General features: G+C 40.7%; 1 pseudogene; it reads left to right on the forward strand.

The window, feature by feature from the left end:
* The first annotated feature begins 292 nt into the window (after positions 1–292).
* LOC148026170 (uncharacterized) lies at positions 293–13,796 on the forward strand (annotated as a pseudogene).
* Positions 13,797–24,700: the final 10,904 nt, after the last annotated feature.

The following is a 24,700-nucleotide window of genomic DNA, read 5'->3' on the forward strand; positions in this document are numbered from 1 at the left end:
ACATCTAAATTACAATATTTTCCTCAAGTCCATGAGTCTTCAAAATAGAAACCTTCATGTGAACCGATTTTCCATGCTTTGTGCCCTATCAAGAACATACTTTGAAAAAGAACTTCATGCCCAAACACCATGCAGTTTGCAAATTAGAATCCATGCTTTGCAATCAATCGAGCGATGCTTCATACAAGAATTATGAATGCATTGAAGAAAATGTGCCTAGCCTAACTGCAGGTGCTCGTGTGTCATGCAAATGCAAACACAAAAGATACACACAATGGAAAATAAACTCATAATGAGGCTGACTAAAGAGTTGAAAATCCTGGCCAAAAACTCCGCCCTCAGGTTTGCAGTGGTAAACGCGCACCGTCACGACATCCACCCCCTCCAAACCTGCACATCCTCCGGCATGTGCCAACTTGTTTACCACTTGCAACATTATTCCCACTAGGATCATATGGGTAATCATCTGGGTAATCATGTTAACGTAGGATATCACAGCATCCTCCTGGATCATATGGAAGAATCAAAGTAGGTAAGTTTTCATAGATCATCAAAACTTCTAATGGCATAGTCTTCTATCCTGCAAAAATCTTCTGTATAACATCCAGATCTTCTTTGGTTGGTTAGACCATCCCGTGACTCCAATCTTATTCATATCCATTGGCAAATCATTAACACTATCCAAAGGTAATCTGATCTTCTAGTCAACATACTTATATTGTCTCTATACACTGATTTCTTTGCTACAACATGCAAATTTTAGCTTTTGTTGCAAATACCCTGGCAAATATCAAGAAAGCTCCAAGATTAAAACAATATCTATCAAAAGAAAAGTTAGAAAAAGAAAGGAAATCCAATAAGTCTATCCAAAAGCATCACAACAATGATAGTAGAGATTCCAATTCTGATTCCAACATAGAGACATAATCTAACAATGAGAAATGTGACTCTAAAAAGGAGGAAAAAGCCCATTAAGAGTAAGAAGCAGGACAAGGGCAAGAAAACATTGAAAAACACCAAGAAAACTAAAGTCCAAAATATCTAATGCACATTGTGCAATAATCTCAAACATGTTCTCGAACGAATGATAGTGCAATATTTACAACATGGCTCCTCATAACACTGAGTGATGCTAGTACAATGGCAGGTACCACATGGCCCATCCAAGAGGATGGCAAGGTATTGGAGCAGCCATCCACTATGCATATATGGTCAAAGTGATACAGGAACCAGAACCCACTTCTTTTGAGCAAGCCATGGGAAAAGAAAAATGGGAGAAAGCCATGGATGAAGAAATGGATGCCTTGGAATCAAATGCTACATGGGAATTGGTACCTTTGCCTAAAGGTAAGAATGCTATTGGCTGTAAGTGGGTTTATAAGGTGAAGCACAATGCAGATGGTTCTGTGAACAGATACAAGGCAAGATTAGTAGTCAAGGGATATGCATAAACATATGGCATTGACTATGAAGAAACATTCAGTCCGGTTGCAAGGATGGCAACCGTAAGAGTAGTCATTGCTATGGCTGCATCAAAGGGATGGTCTTTACATCAGATGGATGTAAAGAATGCCTTCTTGCATGGTGATTTGCAAGAAGAGGTCTATATGGAGCAGCCACCAGGTTATGTGCATGCTGTTCATCCTGAGTTTGTTTGCAGGTTGAAGAAAGCTTTGTATGGCTTGAAGTAAGCACCTAGAGCATGGTCTGACAAGATAGGACAGTATCTTGTCACTATTGGCTTTCAGATTTCCAAGGCAGATTTCTCACTTTATGTGAGAAAAACAGAGAAAGGTATTATGCTACTTGTCATTTATGTTGATGATTTGATTATGGCAGGTGACAGTGATGAAGATATCCTTCATGTGAAAATGCTATTGAAGCAAAAGTTTGAGATGAAGGATTTGGGAGAGTTGCGTTATTTCTTGGGCATTGAGGTGATTAGATCACCAAGTGGGATACAGCTCTTGCAGAGGCAGTATGGATTGGACATGCTATCCAAATATGGGATAATAGGCTATAAGCCTATTTCAGTTCCTTTGGAGCAGAATGTGAAGCTGAGCGCAGATGCATGTGAGCTTCTGGAAGACCCTACTATGTACAGACGCATAGTAGGAAGCTTGATTTATATGACTATTACCAGGCCAGATTTGAGCTATGCTGTTGGATTGGTAAGTCAATTTATGCAGGCTCCAAGGAAACCGCATTTGGATGCGGCTAGACGCATACTCAGGTATGTGAAGTCCACATTGCAGTATGGACTATTTTATGAGACTGGGGCTCAAATACAGCTGCATGGATATACTGATGCTGATTGGGCTGGTAGTATTTCTGATAGAAGATCTACCAGTGGATATGTGTTCTCTTTTGGGAGTACTGCAGTCACTTGGAGCAGCAAGAAACAGCCTACAGTTGCCTTGTCGAGCACAGAGGCCGAGTACAGGGGTGCATCAATGGCTGCATGTGAGGTAGCTTGGTTGCATAAGCTACTTTATGATATGCATCAGCCTACAGATGGGCCAATTGTCATTTATTGTGACAACATGAGTAGTATACACTTGGCAAATAACCCAGTCTATCATGCTAGAACAAAGCACATTGAGGTGCATTATCACTATGTGCGGGAGAGGGTTTTACTAGGTCTTATTGATCTAGTTTATGTCAGCACAGAGGATCAGGTAGCTGACATATTCACGAAGGCATTGGGCGCAGAGAAGCTGCGCAAGTTCAGAGACCTGCTTGGTGTGCAGGAATTGGGATTGAGCTCGAGGGGGAGTGTTGAGATATCGAGCTCCACTTGTGATACTCCAGGGTGACCGTTGTGCAGTTTTGTCACCGACGTGTCAGTTTGCAGATGCGGTTGGTAGACCACTCATGAATAATAGCTAGATGACAGCTATCCTTATCTACTCTAGTTCGTGGCTCAGTTAGTATGCCACCTTAGTTAGTTGAGTTTGGTTTTGAGACCCATATATAGGGTTCTCCTATTTCTTTGTACTAGAGTTCTTTTGGCTTACACAACTAAGAAGAGGAAAACTGTTTTCAGCCTCCACCTTTGTGTGTATTCCCCCATTGTGCAAGCAAGAAAGCTACAAGTGAGACTCCTTCCTTCTCTCCCACAATCCTGACAATTCATCCACAATGATATTTCTAGATGTAGAAATACTTCTTTTTCTAGGATCATAAAAGTAAAATGCTTTGGTGATGTTACTATTACTCATGAGAATACGTTTGAGAGATTTAGAGTCTAATTTCTTTCTATGAGCATAAGTAATGCTTCCAAAAACTTTCAAACAACTCACTACTAGCGTTTGACCTATAAAGGCTTCAAAAGGAGTTGTGTCTTTCAAGGCATAGTGGAAGATCTATTAACTATTATAAAAATGTATCTGTGTGAGCATAATTTAGATCCGACCTCAAAGATAGATAAGTTTAGAGCCCAACTCAAAGAGATAGGTACGAAAATTTAAAAAAAAAGACCTAAAATATATATAGTGGAGTGGTCCTAATATACAATATAGAATCGTTACTAAATTATCATTCCATTACATCGCAGTCAAGATGTCTAGCACTCACGACCAACATGGTGGGGAATGTGAGGCTTGGCTCAATCAACGTGTTCCTTGTCCATGCATGCAATGCAAATTGGCCATTCGTCGGAAACGTCATTTGTCCATAGAGCATGTGCAATAGTATGGAGAGTTTTGAGTTGAGATAATCGACCAAGCAGTCTTGAATTACGAGATTAAAAGTGGTGATACTGTTGTGCAAGAAGTTAAGGGTCATACAGCAGGGCTGCTTAACTTAAGGAACACTTGATATATGAACTCTATTGTACAAAGTTTGCATGCTGTTCCTGAACTGAAGAATGCCTTGCAGAAATATTCTAGGGGAGGTGCCAATGAACTGGATCCTTCATCTCATCTTTTAACACTTACTACCCGTGAATTATTTAATGAACTTGATACAAGTCGCAGGGCTGTAGCTCCTATTCGGTTTTGGACCGTTCTGAGAGGAAAGTACCCACAATTTGCACAGCAGACAAACACTGGTGCATACATGCAGTAGGATGCTGAAGAATGCTGGACACAATTGCTTTACACTTTGTCTCAGCGTTTACAGCCTACGGGTGATGGCAGTTTATCTTCATCAATTGTTGTCAAGGAGCGCTTCAGCATTGATCTAACCAGCAAGATTGCTTGTGCTGAGAGTGGAGAGCAGGAAACAAAAAAAGAGAGAGTATACTCTTTGAAATGCCACATTTCACAGGATGTCAACCATTTACATGATGGGCTGAAAATAGCAATGAAGTCAGAGCTGGAAAAAGTATCATCAGCTTTAGGAAGAAGTGATGTTTATGTAAAAAGAATCGGAGATCAGTGACTTGCGGAAGTATCTGACTGTCCATTTTGTTAGGTTTTTCTAGAAGAGAGATTCTAATCTCAAAAAGTAAAAATTTTACGGAAAGTAGAATATCTTGTGCTACTGGATATTTTGGGAACTTTGTTCTCAGGATTTGAAAAGAAAGCTCAAGGAACCATGCCAAAGTAGGTATAACATGAGGGAAAGAAAAAAAGCAACGGAGAGAGAAAAAAGCAACAGCTTTCTATGATCGGGGAGTCTGTCATCGAAGAAGAAAGGGGAGGCTTTCAACCTGTTCTTGGGGATTACTGTGGAAGGGAGCGATCAAGCGGCATATGTTTGGGTGTAATCGAATTTAGGGGAGAAAGAAAAGTCATATGATCCTATTATTTGCGAAGAAGGTTGTTGATTGGATTAACAATTAGAGCAAGGCCAGCTCTGTTTGTCATAAGGAGGTTTACTTTACCTTACTTGTGCCATTGTGCATTGCTGGTGAGGTTGTTCCTTAGTACTCTTGCTGTTGAGGAATTTAAAAGGGTGACAAAGAATGAGGATGAAGTGGTGGCGTTGATTTGAGAGGGGGAAGCACCAAATACGACAAAGGAGGGGCGTCAAAGCTTCTGATATGAGAAGAAAGGAATGGGAATTCGGGTCTCTAACAAGACTGTGAAGCATGCCACAACAACAACAAAGAAGCCAAATGGACATGAAGACAAGGATGACAAGGGGCCATGAACATTTTCTTCGGCGTTGAAATCTATCCCGTGCCTACGCATGTTGAGGAGAGCTTGAGGACGAGAGAAGCAACGACGAAGGATAAGACGACAGCAATATGTGCATCATCAAGGTGCTTTCAATGACAACTATGATACTTTGAGCAAGCTTTTTGCTGTGACTGGACCACTCGAGGTGAACAGTAGTCATCACCGGCAACAAAACCAAGAAAGCTCAATGAATCGAAATTCACACAATTATGAACCTTCTGACGGAAATCGCGGAGGAGGCCAAAGACATAGAGCAGGCCATAGCTAAAGTACGTGAACAAAGCTGCAAGTAAGGGATGAAAACCATTCCTTTACGGAGGAACTGGATGATTTGCTAATGTCGCACTGTACTAAAACCCTGGCCTAAGAAATTCTTACATCAAGTCACTGATACAGTCCGAATTTATAGCATGAAAAGATTGATTGTATTGTAGCTCCATATGAGGCTGATGCATAGATGACCTTCTTGTCAATAAATGGTCTTGTGGACATTGTGATAACAGAGGACTTTGACATGATACCATTTGGATGTCTGAAGGTTATGTTCAAGATGGACAAATATGGCTAAGGTGTTGAATTTTAGTACAACAACCTTGTGAAAAATAGAGATTTGAACTTTACAAGCTTACCAAGCAGATGCTAATGGAGATGTGTATTTTGAGTGGTTGTGACTATCTGCCATCACTGTCTGATAAAAGCATCTGACCATGTATAATCTTTTTCTGCAATGTTTGATCAACTTCTAACGGCAATTCGATTCCTGCTTTCTAACTCTTGTACAAGAGAGGCTGGAGCCATCTTGGGATCTCTTATGCTCTGATGTTTCATAAGCATCTACAAGGGCCTCAGGAGAGAGCTGCTGTAGTTCATGTCCGATACTGACTCCATGAGATTGCATTCAAACAAGTGAAGTGCAGCTAGTATTGTGTACATTTAGGTCTATTTGCCACATTCAAGAGACCAAAAGGCTTGAACAAGTTGATTATAGGGCCATTATTCGAAATTGAGGTGACCTTCTTTCAAATTAAATCGTGATCTCACTTGATTGATCTTCTATCCTGAAATTAGTCAAGGTCTTTTGTGGTCGCGAATTTGCTTTCGAAAGCCCTTTGACATCTTTGGTGAACCCGACGTGAAAGTGTCACATTTAAATTTCAGGATGGGAGATACTTCACCATCAATTTCAGCCTCTTCTACGATTCGTGCTTTGTCCTCTACTTGGACTCCATCATTGATTGTTGCTTCAAGTACTTCAACGGATGATTTAAAGCAGATTTTGTAGAATATGTCTATGTATATGTAGCTTCAAAATCAGCAGACACAATTGTATATGCAGCAGCAGCAGCAAATGCATCAACAACAGTTGTCTCAGCAAAGGCAACCATATTCAGAGTAGGAGAATGCAATCAGCACGACTAAGGCAATTGAAGCAGTTGAAAATGAAAAGAAGCTATTTGATGGCCATAATGTATCGGCTTATTTGAAGACATATGAGATCAAGATGGGATTTTTTGGAGTACCAACAAGACTTATGAGTAAATATTTCCTTCGCCTTTTCACACCTGCCTTGAGGGTAAAAGTGATTGATCTTTTCCTTCAAAATTCGTATTGGTAAGATTTTAAGAAGGCCCTGAAAGAGGAGTATTTTCTTGAGGATTTTGGAATACCTACACGGCGATCATTTTGAGAGTGGGTCTACATGCCAAACAAAGGTCTAGCTGTTTCAGAATTGATACGAGAATTTGAAGAGAGGTATAGTTAGCTTGATGCCATTGAACAAAAAGCATTGGATCTTGAGAAAGTTGAGCTTTTCTTGCAAGATGCAGATCCTGCTCTTCAGGAAGAATTAGGAGAGCTTCTTGAGGATTGCATGAAGCCTATGGGTCTTAAAACGGATTGGCAAGACGCCTAGGATGCAGTCTTGACTTTGACCAAGAGGCAGATATGGAAGACCCACCTATAGAATGGATCCATGACATCGACGCCATCTTCTGCTCCTATGCCTGCTTCTACCCCTGTCATTTCCTCTCTTCCTCAGCCATTTTCTTGGCCTATGCCAGTGCCTACTGTTTCTACTCCTCCTGTTCCTTCTGTTCCAAGGCTGATGCTGGCTCCCTCTCTTGATGACATAATCAAAGGCATAACAAATTTGACACTGGAGTCAGTTAAAGCAGAATTGGTGGGGAAATTGAAAGAGAAGTTTGCTTTGACTGCACCTACTATTTCTTTTAGTGCTCCTACTGCACCTAGGAGTGCTCCTAGTGCACCTAGGAGAGATCGAAGATGTATTTGGTGTGATAGTACAGACCATCAACATTGCAGGGATTGTGAAACTTTTCAAGATGTAAGGAGGAATAATTTGGTATTTTGGAAACAAGATGGCAAGATCTGGTTGACTAAAACAGGAGCTTCGCTTGCTACCAATTTTGGGAAAGGCGGAATGAAGAAATTAGTAGATGATATGGCTACGCATACTTCTTATGTGGCAGCTAGAGGAGATGCCTCTGCATATGGAGTCCAGATTGAGAAAGGTTCAGAAATTCAGTCAGCATTATGGACATATGCTTTGGAGATGGCAAACAAGGGAAAGATTCAGTAGACTGTTTTGACTAGTGCAGGTTCTAGCATTAGATCTAAGACAGGTTGGGATTCGCCTGTTGATAGGTACACTATTTATGCCTACTTGGCTAAGTCTCAGGGAGCAGATGTACTTGTTGAGGAGAAGCGCAAGAAAGATGAAGAGAATCCAAATGCAGCTAAAAAGACTAGAGGGGGTGAGTTTGTTACTCCACCTACTGCAGGGCCATCTTTGAGACCAAGGCCAGAACGACAGATGGAAGATGCTCAAAAGAAAGAAAAGAGGCAAGAGCCTAGAGAGAGAAAGCAGCCAGGGTTTAGATTGATGTCCGATATTGAGACATCTACGGACATGAAGAAAATATTTAATGATAAGATACTTGGCAGTGAGGTGACTTTTACTATTTTTCAGGTTTTGGGCATCTCGAAAAGAGAGTTTCAAGATCAGTTTCAAGAAGTCTTGAAGAGGAAAAGACATGCATTGCCTACTTCTGATACACAGGGAGTTTTGATTGGGGAGTTGGATGAGGATGAGGATGAGGTTATGGTTGAGAATGCTTCTGTTTTTCTGCAGATAGAGAAGAGGGTTCAGCCTATACATTATGCTGAAAACTAATGAGCCTATCTTGATACCGCATAGTCATTTTTCATAGAGTCATTGGGCTAGGGCAACTACAGAAACAATGGTAAAAATTGGAGAGAAATAGGTGCCTTATTTTGCTTTGGTGGATCATGGTTCAGAGATTAATCTCATAGTTCGTGGAGTTTATGAAAGTAATAGATGGCCTATGGATGCAGAGCATGGGTGGCATATGAGAGCCGCCAACAACAACAGGTGATTTGTATGCTGCCTGTCCCAATGTCAGGATTTCTATTGGAGATGTAAAGGAGGATTTCCATTTCTTTGTGCAAGATTCATGCTCTTATCCCATCATTCTTGGACAACCATTCATCACACAGATGCGCATGGAGACGAAAGTAATGGATGATGGATCTACTTATGCACGGATTCGCAGTAAAGATGGTATGAGAGTAGTTCAGTTTATGACTGTGTGTGTAAACCATGCTAGAAACAGGGATACTCTTCGAGATGCACCATTGCCCACTTTGAGGGATTCGGGTTTTCATTAAGTATCGTTGTCCCGCACGAGATGACGGTGGTACAGAGCAGAGGAGATTGGAGTTCTCGCCTCCTGGCAGTAGTGTTTTCTCCTCCAATTTTGTTGGAATTTCAGCAAACAGTTCGATGAGTTATCAAAAGATTTCAAAGTTGCCTAGAGCTGCCAGGCAATACATATGAAGAAAGGAGAAAGATTTGAAAAATGTAGGTATTTTAGAGGATGATGAGCATATAGATGGGATGTATGATAGTATGGTTTGTGCAGATACGATGACAGAGATGGAAAATATGCTGAAAACTTATATGCAGAGTTCTCATAGTAATGTATCAGTGCAGTCCCTAGACATGCTTCATCAAATTTCAGATTTTGTGTCATAGATAGAGTCAGAGGCTGAGGTGACTTAGCAAAAAGTGTTGAGTGCTGAAGAAATTCAGCAAATAGATTTTTCGGCTGATTATGATCAGCCTACAGAGACACAGAGGGCTGAAAAGTTTCAGCCAATAGAGTTTACTGCTGAAGTATTTCAGCATCTAGAGTTTAGGGTTGTTCCTATGTAGTCCATAGAGCAGAGGACTGAGGATATTCAGCCACCAGAGTGCAGAATTGCTGATTTACAAATAAGATTTGAGTAATGCAGAGGATCATAATGAAGCCAGGGTTGACACGAAATACAAGAAAGTGGATAAGAAGGTGAAGTCGATAGTTGGACCGCTTCCACCTGATAGTGATCAGCAAATAGAGAGGGCTACCACCACAAGTAGCAAATTTTGAGGAATCCAGAGCATCTAGGCCATAAATTTTCAGGAGAGACTCTTGCTGAATTAAAAATTGGAAATGGTGATTTCTTGCTACCCTCAGAGAAGCAATGCTTTCAGGATATGCTTGAGCGACATGGAAGGGGGTTTGCTTTCTTCTCGCATGAGATTGGATGTGTGAATCTAGATATTGTTGCCCCTATGGTGATCTTTACTATTCCTCATATTCCATGGAACCTCCGACCTATTCGAGTGCCTAAGGCACACTTGCCAAAGCTAGTTGACTTGTTGAATGAGAAAATCAGGATGGGAATCCTAGAGCCATCATCTGCACCATACTCAAATAGGTGGTTTATGGTTCCAAAGAAGAATGGTACTCTCCGATTTATATAGGACATGCAGCCAGTAAACAGAGTTACTATCAGGAATGTTGGTATAGGTCCAGTTGTGGATGAGTTTGCAGAAGCATTTGCTAGACGTGCCATCTATTCTTTAGGTGATTTGTATTTGGGATATGATCAGTTTTAGCTGGCTTTGGAAAGCAGGGACATAACCACTATGGGGACTCCTACTGGGCTTGTCAGGATGTGTACCTTACCTCAAGGTGCCACTAATTCTGTTGCGCATATGATGAATGCCATGCATAAGGTTCTTCGTGAGTACATACCTCAGCTTACCATGCCTTTCTTGGATGATGTGCCCATTAAGGGGTGTGTAGAAGAAGAGAATAATGAGAGTCTAAATGAGCAGGGATGCAGATACTTTGTGGTTCATCATATTTCAGCTTATGAAAAGATTTTGGCTAGGTTAGAAGAAGTGAACTTGACACTATCAGGGCAAAAATCTATTTTTGGAGTAAATGAGCTTGTCATTGTTGGACATATGTGTGGGTATTATGGCAGGAAACCTTCACCTGAGAAGGTGGATGCTATAGGCAAGATTACGAAATATTGTTCTACCACTTTAGAGGTACGGAGATTCATTGGAGCCTGTGTGTTTTATATGATTTGGATACCCCATTTTGCACACATAGCAGATTGTTTATATCAGTTGCTTCGAAAGGGGCAGAAATTTTATTGGGATGAGAGCCACACTAGAGCCATGCGGAAATTGAAGAAGTTATTGCAGATTGCTCCTACTCTCAGGAAAGTAGATTATAATTATGGAAGGCCTATTGTATTGACAGTTGACACTAGTCCAATCGGCATAGGTTGGCCTGTGGGTCAAGATGTTGCAGATGGAAACATGTATGCTATTCGGTTTGGGGTGAAAGTCCTAAACGAGAGACAGAGGATGTATCCGCAAATCAAGAGGGAATTACTGGGAATTTTTACGGCTCTCAAATGTGACAAGGAGTACTTTATTGGAGCCTCAGTTGTGGTAGAGACAGATTGCTTGCCATTGATAGGTATGATTACGAGTTGCTCTACTCTGGATATAGCTATGCTGAGATGGATTGCATGCATCAAGTCATTAAATCCAGAATTTAAACACATAGCAGGGAAGGATAATCCAGTATGGCGGATATGCTGTCTAGAGCCAGATATGATGATGAGGAGACACTACTTGCAAAAGAGGATGATGCAGAAATTTCAGCCACTATGGTTGATCATGTTTGCCATGTCTATGATATTTTGGCTTTCATAGAAGAACTCTATGTTGGAGATTGGTTGTTGCAGATTGGCAAGTACCTTAGTGCACTAAGCAAAAGAGATGAATGGACAGATGAAGAGTTCAAGAAGATCAGAAGAAAAGCCTATGGTTATTTCCTCAAGGATGGATTTCTTTGAAAGCACCCGAAGAAAAGAGGTGGATTACCCTTGCGGGTTGTCTGCGATAAAGAGACCCAGTTACAGGTGATGAGGGAGTTTCATGAGAGTCCTTGGGCTGGTCATAGAGGAGTGTGGGCTACTTATGAGAAAATGAAGGAAAAATATTGGTGGAAAGACATGTACAAAGATGTTTCTCACTTTGTAGAGACTGTCAGATGTATTCCGTAGTGCGTCATCGAGATGAGCTTCATCCAACCTATCCTCTATGCATTCATTATAAGTGGGTAGTTGACTTGGTTACTATGCCTATGGGTCTATGGCAGATGAGGTATATTGTTTTGGCTAGAGAAGATCTTACCAATCATGTTGAGGGCAGACCTTTGAGAACGAAGACCACTAGTGCAGTGTGTAAGTTCTTATTGGAAGAAATTTTTTGCAGGTATGGTTGTGTGGGTAAGATCACTACAGATCGTGGTGAATTAGTTGCGGATGAAGCTAGGGATTTTTTCTCTCAACTAGGAATCAAGTTGGCTCTAATCACAGCATACAATCCAGAGGGAAATGGGAAGAGTGAAAGAGGGCATCCACCGATAGTGAAAGCATTAGCCAAAGCATGCAGAGGACGGATTGGAGAATGGCCGAGACTTCTACCATTTGCTTTGTGGGCTGATCGTACCACTCACAGTGTTACCACAGGATATATGCCCGCAGAGTTGATGTATGGTCAGAAATCAGTTATGCCGAGACTGATACTTGTGCTTTGACTTGGTCAGTTTTACCTTGGCAGGAGGATTTGATAAGAGAGGAGCCCTTAGCTCTTTGGATTCTGTAGTTGGAGAGAAGACCAGAGGATATTCAGCTAGCTATTGACAGGTTGAAGGTTGCTAGACTTAGAAATAAGGACAGGTTTGATAGTAGGCATCGCTTGCGGCCTAGAGCAATAGAAGAGGGAGACTGGGTATTAGTCTTTGATAGCAGCCTTGAAAATCAGCAGACTGCACTTCGAAAGATGGTGAAAAGATGGTTTGGGCCATACATAGTTAGACATGTCTTTGACAATGCAATATATGAGCTGACAGAATTGGATGGGACAGTGCTTAAAGTGGCCATTGCAGGAAAAAGAATCAAGATTTTCAAGAAAAGAGATGATGAGGATTATGCATTGGAAGAATTTGCAAGAGAAGTAGAAGAGACAGATGATATGACAGATACCCTTGTTGATATACCGAAAATAGTCAATGAAGAGATTGATCTGTTCGTGGAACTTGATGACAATGATCATGGGTAGTTGGCCCATCCGGAGGATGTGCAAGATCAGAGGGGGTGAATGTCATACTGCTACGCATTCGAGGTGTGAAATCCACCAAAAAGTTGTGTGTGTGACATTTGTTACTTTGTACATACTTAGTCGTTGTGTTTGCATTTTGTTCTGCATGGGCAGATCATAGCAAAGGTGGTGATACTGTTGTGCAAGAAGTTAAGGGTCATACAGCAAGGCTGCTTAACTTGAGGAACACTTGATATATAAACTCTACTATACAAAGTTTGCATGCTATTCTTGAACTCAAGGATGCCTTGTAGAAATATTCTGGGGGAGGTGCCAATGAACTAGATCCTTCATCTCATCTTTTAACACTTGCTACCCGTGAATTATTTAATGAACTTGATACAATTCACAGGGCTATAGCTCCTATTCGGTTTTGGACGGTTCTGAGAGGAAAGTATCCACAATTTGCATAGCAGAAAAACACTGGTGCATACATGCAACAAGATGCTGAAGAATGCTAGACACAATTGCTTTACACTTTGTCTCAGCATTTGTAGCCTACGGGTGATGGCAGGTTATCTTCATCAGTTGTCAAGGAGCTCTTTAGCATTGATCTAACCAGCAAGATTGCTTGTGCTGAGAGTGGAGAGCAAGAAACATAAAAAGAGAGTGTGTACTCTTTGAAATGCCACATTTCACAGGATGTCAACCATTTACATGATGGGCTGAAAATAGCAATGAGGTCAGAGCTTGAAAAAGTATCATCAGCTTTAGGAAGAAGTGTTGTTTATGTAAAAAGAATTAGAGATCAGTGACTTGCGAAAGTATCTGACTGTCCATTTTGTTAGGTTTTTGTGGAAGAGAGAGTCTAATCAAAAAGCAAAAATTTTACGAAAAGTAGAATATCTTGTGCTACTGGATATTTTGGGATCTCTATTCTCAGGATCTGAAAAGTAAGCTCAAGGAACCTTGCCAGATTCTCATTGATAAGGATGATGCCAAAGTAGGTAGTGCAAAGAGGGAAAGAAAAAAGGGATCTCTGTTCTCAGGATCTGAAAAGTAAGCTCAAGGAACCACACCAGATTCTCAAGGAGAAGGATGATGCCAAAGTAGGTATAGCAAAGAGGGAAAGAAAAAAGCAACAGAGAGAGAAAAAAGCAACAGCTTTCTATGATTAGGGAGTCTGCCATCGAACAAGAAAGGGGAGGCTTTCAACCTATTTTTGAGGATTAATGTGGAAGGGAGCGATCAAGCGGCAGATGTTTGGGTGTAATCGAATTTAGGGGAGAAAGAAAAGTCACATGATCCTATTATTTGCGAAGAAGGCTGTTGATTAGATTAACAGTGAGAGCAGGGCCAGCTCTGTTTGTCATAAGGAGGTTTATTTTACCTTACTTGTGCCGTTGTGCATTGCTAGTGAGGCTGTTCCTTAGTGCGCCTGCTGTTGAGGAATTTAAAAAGGTGACAAAGAACGAGGATGAAGGGGTGGCGCTGATTTGAGAGGGGGAAGCACCAAATATGACAAAGGAGGAGCATCAAAGCTTCTGATATGAGAAGAAAGGAATGGGAATTCGGGCCTCTAACAAGACTGTGAAGCATGCCACAACAACAACAACGAAGCCAAACGGACATGAAGACAAGCATGACAAGGGGCCATGAACATTTTCTTCGGCATTGAAATCTATCCCGTGCCTGCGCATGCTGAGGAGAGCTTGAGGAGGAGAGAAGCAACGACAAAGGATTATACGACAACAATATGCGCATCATCAAGTGCTTTCAATGACAACTATGATACTTTGAGCAATATTTTTGCTGTGATGACTGGACGACTCGAGGTGAACAGTAGTCATCACCAGCAACAAAACCAAGAAAGCTCAATGAATTGAAATTCACACAATTATGAACCTTCTGACGGAAATCACGGACGAGGCCAAAGACATAGAATAGGCCATAGCTAAAGTACGTGAACAGAGCTACAAGTAAGGGATGAAAACCATTCCTTTACGGAGGAACTGGATGATTTGCTGGATGATTTGCTGATGTCGCACTGTACTAAAACCTTGGCCTAAGAAATTCTTACACCAAGTCACTGATACAGTCTGAATTTACAGTATGAGAAGATTGATTATATTGTAACTCCATATGAGACTGATGCATAGATGACCTTCTTGTCAATAAATGGTCTTGTGGACATTGTGATAATAGAGGACTTTGACATGATACCATTTGGATGTCTGAAGTTTATGTTCAAGATGGACAAATATGGCCAAGGTGTTGAATTTCAGTACAACAACCTTGTGAAAAATAGAGATTTGAACTTTACAAGCTTACCAAGCAGATGCTAATGGATATGTGTATTCTGAGTGGTTGTGACTATCTGCCATCACTGTTTGATAAAAGCATCTGACCATGTATAATCTTTTTCCGCAATGTTTGATCAACTTCTAATGGCAGTTCTATTCCTGCTTTCTAACTCTTGTATAAGAGAGGCTGGAGCCATCTTGGGATCTCTTATGCTCTGATGTTTCATAAACATCTACAAGGGCCTCATGAGAGAGCTGCTGTAGTTCATGTCCGATTCTGACTCCATGAGATTGCATTCAAACAGATGAAGTGCAGCTAGTATTGTATACATTTAGGTCTATTTGCCACATTCAAGAGACCAAAAGGCTTGAACAAGTTGACTTTAGGGCCATTATCCGAAATTGAGGTGACCTTATTTCAAATAGAATTGTGATCTCGCTTGATTGATCTTCTATCTTGAAATTAGTTAAGGTCCTCTGTGGTCACAACTTTACTTTCGAAAACCCTTCACAGCGTCGCTCTGCGACATGCATAGTGGCACCAATAGTGATGTGTGTAGAGAAATTAGTGACACTAATAACGACAGTTACAGAGAAAAAAGAAATTGTGGCAGGACAATATTCTACAAAGGAATTACATATTGGGTATGCAATTATTGTCAAGACGAGCGCAAAAAATACTTGAACCCACAAGACCGATAATTCATTGAAAAAGTACAAGACTAGTGATGAAAACTCATGACATTACATGGAACCATGGAGAGAGAGGAGAGCCAAAACAAACATGAAATCCTAATTGTAATTATAGGAAGATATGATTTTATTCAAAGGATGATAAGTAGGTCTAGGGAATAGTACATGGAAAATGACTGCATAGATCATGGGACTAAAAAAGAATAGGGTGTGCACTCCACAAATCCAAGTGTAAGCTACAGATCCTCACCATTAGAAAGCTCATCTTGATACAAAGGAGCATTGAACAGACTCTGAAAAGTAAACAACTACACATCAGTCCACCATACATAATGCATTTTAAATAAATAGTGACTATGGACAGGAAAGATGATTGACTTAGTAGGCTGTCGCGTGCATACAGTCTATCGATAAGTGTAGTGAGACCATGCCTCTCTGCATATCAAGTCTCCAAACTAGCGGGATTGCGGTTTGTGATTGAGTGTTGCAAAGAAAACATAATACAATTGTTAGAAACATGATTGTTAGTACAAGTGATATTGCAAATAAGAAAGAGAGAAGAATAAAAGAAAAAATTACAAAGTCCTCCAGATAAGTCCTGTGGCTACCACTCCCCAGATGGTGCATGACCCCTACCTCCCACTGCTATTGTCGCGCACCAACATCTTGGAGAATCTATAGCCTCCTCCTTGAGTCTCTGCCAATGATCTGCGTTTAGCCACTTCGGCTTTGATATGCCACTCTTGAGTGCCTTGCATGCATCTGATCGTCTGTAGATGAGAAGGCTTTAAGACAAGGAAATGAGGTATAGCTTCTAAAGGAGATAGAGGAGCAAGGAAGGCTAGAAAGAGAGATCAAGTACTTGGAGGAGGAGAAGGAAAAGGTGACCTAAAAGTGGAGAGACGAAGAGCCAATGATAAGGCCCCTAGCCCAAAGGAAAAGTGAGAGCCTAGAGGAGATGAAAAAGAAGGCCAAATCATGGTTGACCTAGAGTGAAGCAAGAGTAGAAGACCTAGTAAGCCATCTAGCCCGTGCAGAAGATGACAGAGTGTTAGCAGAAAGCATGGCAAAGGCTACAAACACGAGATTGGAAACCCAACAACACACCTTCCTCAGTACCATCTTGGACATCACACAATCAAAAGAGGAGAGGGCCGTTGAAACTCTAAATAGGAAGCTGGAGATCACCCGAGAGCCATGAAGCATGGATTGTGTCTCAAGCCACAAGGAGCGGGAACTAGCCTTAGCTGTTAAGGAGAGGGCTGACAGTTCAAAGGTGGAGATGTTAGGCTTTAAGGAGGAACAAGGACTACAAGAATCAATGAGAGAGGAAGAGTAGCAGGTACTGCCACTAGAAGAGGGGCAATATTTTGAACTAAGGCAACAAGATGAGCAACAAGTTTCCCAACCACCCTCTCTAGGATTGGAAACCCAATAGGAAGTGCAACTTGAGGATGCAATGGCTAAAAGAAAAGAGGATGCTAAGAAAAGAAGGAAAATAATGTTGGAGCAAGTATGACGAAGACTAAGAGTACGACCCTTGGCAACCATAGAAGCCCCCATTCCATAGAGAGAAGAATACTTTTCAACCAACTAGAACCTAGGACTCGCAGTATGAGAGCAATGGGAGAACAAGAGTAAGCCCTTTGAGTTCACCTTTCGATACCCACCCACACTAAGCAAGGTGTTATCCCCTAAAGTGGTGGAGGAAGTGATCAGCTGATGCCAGGAGGCATATTCCATGGTGGATTCCGTGAGGTTTTACGGTGGATTCCGTAAACTTAGATGACCAGGGCTCATACACAAAGAGGATTCTTTGTGCGAGAAGTTGATGGGGACGCCTGTCCTTTTCGGGCGTTTCATTAATTTAGTGTGTACATGGGTGATTCCATAGCGGGTGATTCCGCAAAATGCATATTAAATTAATAAATATTTATGAGTTTAGAGTGCGCACTCGTAATAAATTAAGGTTAGGATTTATTTCTAACCAGTTGATTTATTTATATAGCTGAAGACTGCTAGGTATTCACTTTTGTCGGTTTAATTGTATGATTTTACTAACGATTGTGAATGCTTCAGTTGATGTGTAGAGATAGCAGCAGTGGCGGAGGAAAGCATTGGAGTCTAGCGGGTATTCGACCTTTGGATTATATTTTGATAGGCGCCACGCCTATATTTTGTTATGTCTATGGAGACATTGATTATTGATTATTATTTTGTATGCGCCTATGCGCCCGGATATGTTATTTCTATTTGGACATTGAGATTGGGCGTGCCAGACTCTATGGGCACCGTCCATTAGCTTTATTTTCCTATTTTTGTAGAGAGCAAACTCAAAAGCTAAAAGCTTGTCATATTTTTGTAAATTGGGCTATTATTGAGCATGAAGATGGAAATATACATAAAATACATGCTTTGTGAAGCGCTCACACAAGGCATGGGGGAGATTGAACCCAATTTGTCTCTTGCCTCTTGTCGTGCATGCTTTTACATGGTTTTTTGTGCAAAAAGGTAGAGTTCATTGTTCTTGGGGACCTTCCGCGATTCACCACGTGAGCATTCTGCGTCCGATCTGCGCACCATCAGCATGGGAAAAAGGCTTTGGGAGTGGTGGAGCATAGAAAGAGAAACACATCCAACATTGTGGGGGACCAAGGCACATGACTACTAGGAAGACAAGGTCATGGAGGTGCCCACCAGGACTATTAAAGGATATGAATCACAGTCAAAATGGAGGCGGAGAATCTAGGATGGTGAGAACATAGACACATGGATGTCATTTTGCAACACCCTACCCTATGAAAGAAATTACCCAATGTACATGCCATATCCAAGAAGGGTAGGGGTGGACTTTAACCCAGACATCCATGGTTGCTATGACTTCCCTAGAATCTACAATGTAAATGCTACTAAAGGTAGCTCTTGTATTCTCTAAAAACAACTTAGGACCATCAATCTCCCCCTTCCTTAGTGAATTCTCCTCCTGCCTTGATCATGCCTTTATCACAACTTGTAACTACCTTAGGTTACTTAGGATTTTTCTTAAGCAACCACCTACCTCTCACAAACACTGTTTACCACCCCTATTTTTTAATCTAAATGCCGGCATAGATAGCTGCACCATGGCTAGGTAAATGATGCACTCAGGGAAGTTACTATATGTATATCCTCTATATTACATGTGTTCAAGGCCTATTGATAAATATCCTTATCTTGTGATTTTTTCTTGAATAAAATATAATCCTTTTCTATTCAATCAATAAATAAACCCTTTATATTGCACCCTTCTATATGTAAAAAATGTATAAAAATGGTATTTTAAAAATACCTTATTTTGAGCCCATGTGATGCACACATATATTCATGAGTAACTTACCCAAGATGATGCAAGCCATCCTCCTTTCATCCTTGTGCATGGCCTTACTAGAGGACATGAATGATAGTCAATTCACTAGGTGTAGTCATCCATTTTTGTCAATAACTCCTCTAGATGTACGCATGAACCTAAAAGACTATTTACAAAGTAGGAACTTCCTTTGTAAATAGCTTAAACCCCCAACCTCCTCTCTCACGACCTAGAATCCAAGGATTAGCTCCTTGCACATATGCAAGAAGAAAAATAGAGAAAGAGAAGAATTTTTTTTAAAAAAAGGAAAGAACGAGGAAACATGAAAAAGAAAAAGAGAATGAAAAGAGGAAAAAGAAAGACAAGAGCAAGACGAGAAAAGAAGATCTCACTTGATGAGTGTCATAATCACTGCACCTACTAGGGGTCCTCAACCTAGGCACATCCAGTGGCCTTGGTCGGCTGGCTCCATGTCTAATCCCTTAGCCCCTTTTGTTCCCCACTTTCATGCTTAGGGCACATCAAGGTTAGGGCACACAACATAAGGAGGTCACAATCACCTATGGTTAGACCTGTATCCCTAAGCTACACTCACCAAACCTCCTTTATGCACAAAATGAGTCCTCAAGTGTAAGAAAACACCCCAAGCTTGCCTCCGGTGACCCAGCTCCCTAGCTCCACTAGCATGGATACAATACACCACATGGTAAGGTAGACACATCCCCTTTGTAGGTAAATGCAAATGCGACCAACCACCAACCTCAGAGGCCCCCATCAACCACTCAATATACCCTCGATCTCCAAAGCCTTGACCACTCTGACATGCTTCTCTTCCATGTCAAATCCCCACAAGATCCCCATCATCAACAAAATGACAACCCTTCAATCACCAAGCCCTCACCAACATAGAGACCTACAAGTGCCATGGGACTAGCACTCGATTAGGAGGGGGGTAATGTTAACCCCAATGAAAGACCAGGAAAAAGAAAACAAAAGTAAATCCAAGAAAATTTAGAAATGCAAACTCAACAAAGGAAACAAAGACAAGAAAAGGTGAAAAGCGCAAAGGAAACCTCAAAGAAGAAAAATGGAAGAGCACCAAGCTTCCTCGTGTGCAAATTGTAAAGAGTAGACGAATATAGGTGAAGGGATAATGTAAATAGAAGGGCATAGGAAACAAGGACCTTCGCGATATTCCCGGTCATGTAAAAAGGGGATGGGTTCCCAACGAGATAAGGGCATGTATAAAAACCAAAAAGTGAATGGAAGAGCTCATTCTTGATATGTGGCTAAAGTAGCTCTCCTCTTCTTCTTGTGCTTGTGCTTGTGTTTGAGAGAGGGAGTGTGAAAGTGTAAGGAAAAGTGTATGTAAGGGTGAGAAATCGTGATTGAGAAGATCTGTATCTTCTCCTCTCTTCTTCTCTTCTATTCTCTTCTCTTGTCTTGCAAGCGTAGCTATGGAGGATGGAGCTTGAAGGTAGAGAATTAAGTTTTCTTGAGCTTGCATCTTGGATTATGGAGTTACTAGGGTGCTTGAGGGAGGAGGCTACTCAATCAGGTATCAAGGTGAGCTCACTACACTCATAGGATCGAGAGCGCTTATTGCTAGGTGAGAGATAGCCATTAGTCGCTTGCTTGAAATGCTTGAAACAATAAGTGATTGGTGGGCCTTGGTGGTCGAGTGTGAGCTCCCACTTCAATTTCTCTCTCTCTCTCTCTTTCTCTCTCTCTCTCTCTCCTTTTCACTCTCCTCCATGTCTTTATCTCACCTTTCTTTTCTATCTCCTCCCTCTCTCTTCCTTCTCTCTCGCCCTCTCTATTTTTATCTCCCCCTTGAGGAAGTTACTATATGTATAACCTCTACATCACGTGCATTCAAGGCCTATTTATAAATATCTTTATTTGTAATTTTTTTCTAAATAAAATATAATCCTTTTCTATTCAATCTGTAAATAACCCCTTTATATAACACCTTTCTATATGTAAAAAATGTATAAAAATGGTATTGTAAAAATACCTTATTTTGAACTCACGTGATGCACACATATATTTATGGGTAACTTACTCGAGATCTCTCCTCCCTCTCTATTTCTCTCCCCACCCCACTTTCTCTCTCTTTTCCTTTCTTTGTTTCCTATCTCTTTGTTTCTCCCTCCCCCCTCTCTCCCTTATTGTTTCTCTCACTCAACCTCCTCTTTTCCTCCCTTCATCTCTCTATTTCTCTCTTCCCCTCTTTCTTTGTTTCCATTCTCCTCTTTCTCTTTCTCTTTTTCTCGTCCTCTCTGTTCCTTCTTCCCCTTCCCTTCTTCTCTTGCCCTCTCTCTCAATGCATCTCTTCACAAACAAAAACAAAGAAAACAAAGTAAGAAGAGGCAATGTACCTCAAAGGCTCTAAGATGAAACCCTTTGTGCTTCCCTTTCATAGCTTCCCTCCCCTCTCCTATGCACCTTTCTCCTTCTTATTTGCATATAGTGGTGGCCATGATAAGCTCTCCCTCTCCCTCTCTCTCTCTCTCTCCCTCTCAAAGCTCTAAGCTCTCTATCTCTCTTTTTCATTATCTTTTGCAAATGATTTCGACAAATGCCACACTTGGGTTTTCAATGTTTTTTTTTTCTCAAAGGGACATGACTATTTGCATCAAAATGTAAATTAGTATTGTTAGTTACACAAATAACGATGCTGATTTTTTTGTCAAAAGCGACCACTGCTACTAGCTGATTCCCTTGTAGTGAGAGCATATAACTATTACTCCAGGATCTATAAACTAATAAGGGATTGAAGTTCAAGGAAACATGAAGTTAATTGGAGACCTCTTTATTATGTATGGGTAGAATGTTACTACTATCATTGATTAAATTTGAAGTTTTAGTAGAATACAATAGGGCTAGAAAGAGTGAAGTATGGATGCTCCCAAAGATACTGCAAGTATTTTTTATATTTTTTGTTACCATCTTTGATATAATGTCAAAACACTTGTAACAGTTATAAGCTAACATTCATGTGTGGAATAAGAAATTAGGTGTAGCCACTATGAAGTGTACACTAGTAAGACATCCATATTCATTCATGTTACCTTCTTAAAGAAGCAAGAATTTAATTAAAGACTCCATAGGACCCGTATTATTTGGCTTGCATATATTCTATTTTGATTTAAACAAATTGGTCATATTACAAGTTTACCCTAGCTATGTTGCAGCTTTTGTGTGAATATCAAGTAACGATATCTTATATCCAACACTTTGTTTCTCTAGGTGAGGCTCAAAGAGCATTATCTTGGATGCCCGTTTTTGGCAGGAGAAGGCCATGCACTAAAAGACAAGGTAGCATGTTAGGTTGCTACTTGTGAGACTTCCATTTAGAAGGGTAATTGGAGGTGATGTTGCCATGAGTAGGCTAATTAGATAAAAAAGAGGCCAATGAGCTCCTATGAATGGTTCTTGCTTGTCAAGGGTGACCTGTGTATAACAAAAAGATAAGGGGTTGCTATAATTACCATTTTTCATTATTGTATTGTTGTGTGTAGGTTGGGGAGATCCACCCCTAAGAGTTTGGAAGAACCAGGATATTAATGTTGAGTTTAAGATTGGCTATAAAACTTGATGTATTTTATAATTCTAGAAAAACAAATTTCTACATGAGTGGATAAGAATAGATACAGTTAGAGTGTATATAGACTTGTGGGGCTTACATTTTGTAAGAGTTGATGGTTACAATTAGATATTTGATGCTTTCATTTTCAAGGCACAAAGATCCTAGGATTCGAGGGCATCTAGCATTTTTCTTCTTCAAAGGGACTTACTCACACATCACATGAGCATTACCATATCACACACCTTATAGAGTACAACTTGGGTGAAAGAATTGCATCTAGAAGATACAGCACCTACCCAATCTTTTTTCCTTCCCCTCAAAATAGCTTGCTTACTTAGTAGTGTTGATGTGCTATCACTACAACATATACATGCTATAACGATGTTTATAACGACGTTTTCTTTATATATGAAAAATATCCCCGTCATCGCTATTAGCATCGCTATTTGCCTCGCTAATTTCGTCGGTATTAGCGTCGCTATTTAACGACGCTAATACCGATGAAATTAGCGATGAAAATAGCAACGGTTACAGAGGAATTTTCGGTGGTAATACCGATGATTGCAGAATTATTTTGCGACGCTAATACCGATGGTTGCAGATTTTTTTTTTGTGGCAGGGCTGCATCTGCAGCCCTGCCACAGTTAGAGCCACACAGGGCTAAAAGACAATTCCTGTTGTCAAAGAAGTTAGACAATCGATCCCAAATATTGACAAGACTTTGCAAACAAGTACTTTCATGACATTAATTAACACAAATGTGCACTGCATTGATAAAGAAAATAACAGAACTTAAATTGAGAAGTGCTACTACGACAAAGCAAATATGTATACACTTGTACATCAATATGTGGTGAATAACATGTAGATGTGTATATGGAGTCATGCTACAACATAAAAGTCCGAATCATATACACTTAGCTATTACATATGGAGGATAGAGGCCATAAGGCCTTACATAATACAAGATGGGGAGTAATCTTATGTAGCCTAATCTGCTCTCTACCACTCATCCGCATCAGACAAACTCCTCTCGCTGTAGTGGAATATTGAAGGGAACACAATATTAGTGAGTTTGGGAATCTCCCAATTCCCATTTTTTGAATACTAAAAAGGTGGCACCCGGATAACATGCCCATAAAATTCTCAAAACCATATGATGTGACCTATCATTGGAAAGCGCTTGAAAAATGGAATCTATTGAGCTATAAAGCGCTTGATTTGGAGTTATAGTGTTCAAGTTATGACAAATCCGAAGATTTGACCACGTGTCCCAAACCTATGGAAATTTCCCATATTTCCCAAGGTGTTAGGGAGCCTGCAACAGCAAATACATATATAATTGTGAGTACCAAATACAAACTGATATATAATGACAGATTTCTCAAATTAGGAATGATATTTATTACTACTTACCGGTCCTCCGTGAGCATAGAGCTTCTCGATCAGGGCACTCAAGCCATGCTTCTCCCCGTATGTCACCTCTAGTGCAATCGGGTCACGATTCGTAAAACCTTGCTGTGGCACACAAACATTGAAAAACAACGTACTTGAGATTCATGTTTGAAATACATACATCAACATGGATGTCATTAAATTAGAGTACTCTATCCTATTAATACTTACGAAATCTGCGAGAGGAATGTTGTGTAGGCACCGCTACCAAGGTGATGTACCAATCTTGCGTCAAAGCGTGCCTTTGCTGCATCCTTCTATTGTTTGACCTTGTCTCGAGTGGATGTCGCCTCATCCTAGAGATTACTCCAATTCTTTGTATCCAGCCACTCCGGCTTTGATTTGCCCTGCTTGATTGCTTTGTGTGCATCAGACCGCCTATGCGACTGATAGTCACGCACACGTGTCATCATCCTTGTCTGTAATGTTGTGCCGAAATACTTGTTGGCACAACTCATGCATCCTAGAGATGACAGCTTTTTCCTCATCATTCATGTATAAATGGCTAGTGGCCTTATCTATGAGATACGAGTAACCTGCAAGATTTTGCAAATGGGTACTTTCATGACATTAATACAAATGTGTCAAACACAACTTGAATTGATAAGTGTTACTGCGAAAAAGGATGCGAAAATCCAACTTGGAGGAGAGGGTTTCGTGTACTTCTTGTCGGCCCTAGGATTTTGACATACG

The sequence above is a fragment of the Lygodium microphyllum genome, chromosome 14, assembly GCF_053477565.2.
Source record: "Lygodium microphyllum isolate KBCC chromosome 14, Lygodium_microphyllum_v1.1.10, whole genome shotgun sequence".
NCBI lineage: Eukaryota > Viridiplantae > Streptophyta > Polypodiopsida > Schizaeales > Lygodiaceae > Lygodium > Lygodium microphyllum.